This window comes from Miscanthus floridulus, chromosome 15 (assembly GCF_019320115.1).
Source record: "Miscanthus floridulus cultivar M001 chromosome 15, ASM1932011v1, whole genome shotgun sequence".
Classification (NCBI taxonomy): Eukaryota; Viridiplantae; Streptophyta; class Magnoliopsida; order Poales; family Poaceae; genus Miscanthus; species Miscanthus floridulus.
In genome coordinates, this window is record NC_089594.1 from 58,458,495 (window position 1) to 58,464,141 (window position 5,647).

A 5,647-nucleotide genomic window follows, 5' to 3' on the forward strand; every position below is an offset into this window, starting at 1 on the left:
TCAGACATCCGTGATTTAGCAACTCTCATTATTTATCCAACACTGTTGGTAGTAATGTTCCATGCATGGCTATATGGGCATAAAATGCAAAGTTCTCGTCGAATATAAATTAACTATGAAGATTACTAGCATTTGGGATTGTTTATACAGACATAATTACTCCTTTGCAGTCGCCTGAAATTTTGCTTTTTCCATCTGTCACTTGCCTCTCCACGCTCTTCCTCCTCAACTCCTAGCGGCAGCTAGGGTTCCGGCGGGAGGCCCAATCTTCTTCCTCAACTCTAGCGGGCTTAGAAGGGGGTCGGGGGGACGGCAGGCCAACGAGGCGGTGGGGATGGAGGGAGGACAGCTTAGGGTCTTGGTGGCGGCGGCGGAGACGGCCGGGCCAAGTCGGGGCGGGGGCGTCCATGGCGGGAGCTTGCCGTGGAAGGAGGGGGAGGGAAGGCGACCGCCGTAGGTGCGCTAGGGTTTTGTCAGAGCTTCGTGAGTGGGAGCTCTGGCAAAACCCTAGCACTTCGCGGCGGGGGACGACGAGGAGGAGGGCGCGGCCGGCGGCGGCGCAGGTAGGGTTGGGCGTGAGGAGGAAGAAGGCGCATGTGGGGTGTGAGGAAGAAGGGAGCATGAGGACGAAGATGACTAACAGCTGCTGCTGATACATAGCATTATTTATAACGGGTCTTGGTTCATGCCCTCATTTTAAAGGTAAATGGTAATTTTACCCTTATTTTCTAATATGATTTTACCGCTATGTTTCAAAACTCAAGGAAGCATTTGCTCTTATTCTGTAAAGTCCTCTTATTGTTAATTTTTAGACAAAAAAAAAGACAAGTTTGTCTATGTCATTTTACCCCTGCTTTATTACATGTTTATGTGATTTTACCTCCTATTTCAAGATCAAAGTTTCGACACATTTAGTAGCGATCTTAGCAACAAAATTAGGTACAATTTTAATTTTGTAAATTTGGACAGCATTATACCAAAATCCATACAAACACAATTTATTATCACACAATTTGGGACAACCATGAGATATCATGCCAACATACAGATATATGTAACATTAATATATATAGTTCACGTACCAACATAGCCAACATCCTGGACACCTCATCCTTGATGGTCTCCAACACCTTGGCCACCTTATCTTTGAAGCGCTCGAGGGACCAATCACGAGTAACATCAATAGCTAGCATGCGCTTGTCCACCATACTGGGGCCACAAAGTGAACTCTCCCCCGTACTGACGAATGTAAATGATTACCACAATACCCCCATCGGCCATGCTCCATGAGTTACTGATTTGGTCGGTGTAAAGGCACAACCATTTAGAAAAGCAAAGGGAAATCCATTTCTATGCAGATTCTCTAATATGGCTTACACTCAGACGAATAATACTCAACAGGTAAAATCAAAAGAGCAGCTTATGAGAGGCAAGCATGTATATAGATTGAACGGTACATTATATTTCAGACAAATTTAGCAGATGGGGAACTAACAGACAAAGAAGGCCCCAACAACAACCCCCCCCCCCCCCCCCCTCTCCCTAAGGGTTAAAGCACGGCCGTACCAGGACATAACATCACCACTGCCAGGCGTGCCTACCTATCGACAAAAGATGCTCGATGGTCCTTCGAGGGTTATCCCACGAAGGAAGATTGATCGGTGGATATGTGTGTGATAGGAACCGGATGGTGACACAAGGCGCAGAGACAGCGATTTAGACAAGTTCGGGCCTGTCTGATCGACGTAATACCCTACGTCCTGTGTCTTTGATGTATTTGTATTGAGATGTAGTAGCTGTCCACTAGGGGACTCCTGTCCTCTCCTTATATACTCTGGAGGGGTAGGGTTACAAGAAAAGTATCCTATTTGGTACTATATAATATCTTGTGGTGCACGTCGACCAGTGCCGGACACGTCCTTGATCTCGTGGGCTGTGCCACCTCTGATGGTACGGCACATGTCTTGTCTTATGGATACCGTGGGTCATATCCCCCACAGCTAGTCTCCGAGCGCCTTGTATCCGTTGTGCAACACCGTCTTGAACTTGTCCGAGCAGGTGCGAACAAAGCCGAGCAGCCAAACTCATGGTACGACCACAGTGATGAGCTTGCCGAGCAGTTGTGAACCATCGCCGAGCAGCGTAAACCGTCGCCGAGCAGTGTGAACTGTCGCCGAGCAGCATGAACCGTCGCCGAGCAGTGTGAATTATGCACCAAACAGTGTATCCCAAGTACGGCTTGTCATAAGGATGTAAGGAGCTCAAATTCAAAATATGAAAATTCTTCCACTTAGGAGAAGTGTAGCCACTTAGACTCCGTCAATAAGGAGGGTAAATCAAGAAATAAGCACTACATTCATCATCAGGTGAAGTATAGCCACTTAGTCCCCGAGCCTGCTAGAACATGAAGAATGAATCTTGTAGCAGGGTCAAAGAAAAGAAGTCTGAAAGCTTGCCGACGTCATCTGACATGCGCGTGTCAAGACCCCATACGTGCTGCCTAAGATCAGCACCCTGATCCAAACAGCATGGAGCAGTTTAATAGCACACCGATAAGACGTAGCAAGATCCGACCACCAAGGGAGTCCTTAGCTTAGCCGGCGATGCTTGCACGGCGATGTCCGAGCACCGAGCAGTCCCCGGTTTAGCGGGCGACGTCCGAGCATCGAGGAGTCCCCGGCGTAGCTAGGTGATGTCCGAGCACCGAGGAGTCCCCAGCGTAGCTGGCGATGTCCGAGCACCGAGGAGTCCCCGGCGTAGCTAGCGATGAAGCACGAGCAATGAACAGTCCGGTCAACTAGGTCGACGGTGAAGTGAGCATCGAGTAGAAGCGATCGGTGAACAGTCCGATTAACTGGTCGGCGATGAAGTCCATGAACCTAGCGGTCCGACCAGTTGATCGTTGGAGAAGTCCGAGCACCAGGTGGTCCGATCACCTGGACGATGATCCTTGCAATACAAATATATAGAATGGGTAGTACATGATGTAAAAATATATGAACTCCAGAGAAGAATCAGCAACGGTGATGAAATAACGTATGCAGCTAGGTGATCAGTTGGTGTGAACACTTAGTGTTATTCTGAAGATGTTTTTATATTTAATATAAACCGCCCGACCAGTTAGTGTGTAGCTGAGTCTTCAGCCATAGCTAGCCTGTTAACCATAACGCGGAGCGCGGAGCCCGTGTGCGTGTAGGAAGAACAAAGCGTTGCTAAGGAGTCGTTGCCGATCACCCATAACACAGAGGACAGACGCTCGTGCACGTGTAGGGAGGAACCGGAGATAGGGCCGTCTCTAGGGACATCCGAGCGTCAACATGACTGTTCGGAGATTTGCCTTAGACTTAGCTATATGTCATCTTTAAGATGGTATACGCGGAGAAAATCGTTTGGAGAGCAAACATGGAGAAAACAGTTCGGAGAAAAATTATGGCGATATACGAAGATTAGAGAATATTTAAAAAAAATATTAAAGCGTGACTTAGCTTTAGACAGAATGTCTGGTCGGCGTCGTATGTTGTTATCTGGTCAGCGATGCGGACAGCTCGCTTGACGGCTGGAACGAAGTTGATCTCGTGTTAGAGTAGGACGGACATAGTCAGGAGCTTGGCGGTGTCAATCCGCGTACGAAGACGTGCGCCGTGGTTGTCGATGTCGACGCGATTAGCCGAGTTACCACGAAGGATGTTGATCTTGAGTTACGCCATCTGGTTCGCCAAGGATCAGCGCGCACGAGCCCCACAGTGGGCGCCAACTGTCGACAAAAGATGCTCGACAGTCCTCCGAGGTGTGCGTGATAGGAATCGAATGGTGACACAAAGTGCAAAGACAGCGATTTATATAGGTTCGGGCCGTCTGATCGACGTAATCTCCTACGTCCTGTGTCTTTGGTGTATTGTATTGAGATATATTAGCTGTCCACTATGGGACCCATGTCTCTCCTTATATACTCTGGATGGGTACGGTTATAATGAAAGTATCATATTTGTTACTATACAATATCTTGCGGTCCACATCGATCAGTGTTGTGCACGCCTTGATCTTATAGGCTACGTCACCTCCTGTGTCTTTGGTGTATTGTATTGAGATATAGTAGCTGTCCACTATGGGACTCCTGTCTCTCCTTATATACTCTGGATGGGTAGGGTTATAATAAAAATATCATATTTGTTACTATACAATATCTTGCGGTCCACGTCGATCAGTAGTGTCGTGCACGTCTTGATCTTATAGGCTACGCCACCTCTGAGGATACGACTCATGTGTTGTCTTATAGATACGGATCATATCCCCAAACTACCCATGCCAGCATAGGAGGAGGTACGCCCTCCACAAGACACTCGTGTACTGAATGGTGGCAGGGACATGCCATCATTGTCATTGTGATGCTTCTGACGCCACAACCTGCTGACAGTCGTTTTTTTTAACTCGTGACAATTGGTTGGGGATGGAGGCCCGCGATCTCCACAACACGCGCTTCAAGTACAAGGATAGTGGGCCCCACATAGGCCCCTCATAAATAAGGACAAAGAACAATGCTTGGAGAAGAGGCCTCAGGCCTTTCACCTTTATCTCTGTAACCGGATAAGGGGGAGCCTCGGTCACCTTCACTCACGCTGGAACTCTTAGAACTCGAACACTCTTGCTGACCGCTAAAATTTTCAAAGGAGGTTAGATTCAGAAGTTTTAGCAGAAACAGACTTAGCCTATTTCCTAAGCATGCTAAGTTGGTTTTGGTTGTCAAAATACAAAATGAAGTTCACCATTGTGTTTCTCTCATCAAGACCATCGAACGATATATATAGATCATCCAATTTAGAGTCCAAATGAAGAAGTGTTCAACTTTGGGAGAATCATACATCCAAACAGGCTAAGCCAGTTTTGCCAAGTTATCTAAATTGAAGAACGGACTTATCCATTGCATTTCCCTCGTTGAGACAACCGGAAAACATATATGGATAATCTTATTTCGAGTCTAGATGAAAAAACTCCACATTGATAATGAATTTAAGTTAAAAGCAGCAAAACAGGCTTATTAGCTGGTTTTAAAAATAGGCTTAGTTAGTGGTATAAATATGAAATAAATATTAAAACTATGAGAAAAGGTCCCACGCAACTATACTAGGATTAGGATGTACAGATTGCGTGCCTAGTTTGTCGGGCTTGTTGTTCAGTCCCCCTCGTCGACTTGGACTCGTGATTGTTGCATGGACTCAGGTGCTGCTGCGGACAAGTCGCCCTCATTGCATTGGACCCGGCTCCTGCTATCGGGGGGAACAGCTTGGTACAAAACGCGAATGCACGCCAGCCACACCACGTGATGGGAACACTACACCATGGATATCGGGTTTACGGCAACACCATGATGAGTATATAGAAATTTCGGACGTGCGACGCGAGGCCTGCGTCCAGACGCCTGCACTGCAATTCCCCGTGCTCGCAACAGCACTCCACGTTCGAGCTCACAAAAAAACATACTTGCGCCTAGGTTTCATGTGCCCGTACGGGGCCCATGCAGCCCACGACGCCAGAGACCACGTGCGGAGACCGCTCGCATCCCCTCCGCTTCTCACGTGTATTGCAAAATATGCAAACACCCGTTCTACTTTTGAAATATCCAGATGTAATACTTACAACATACGTCTGA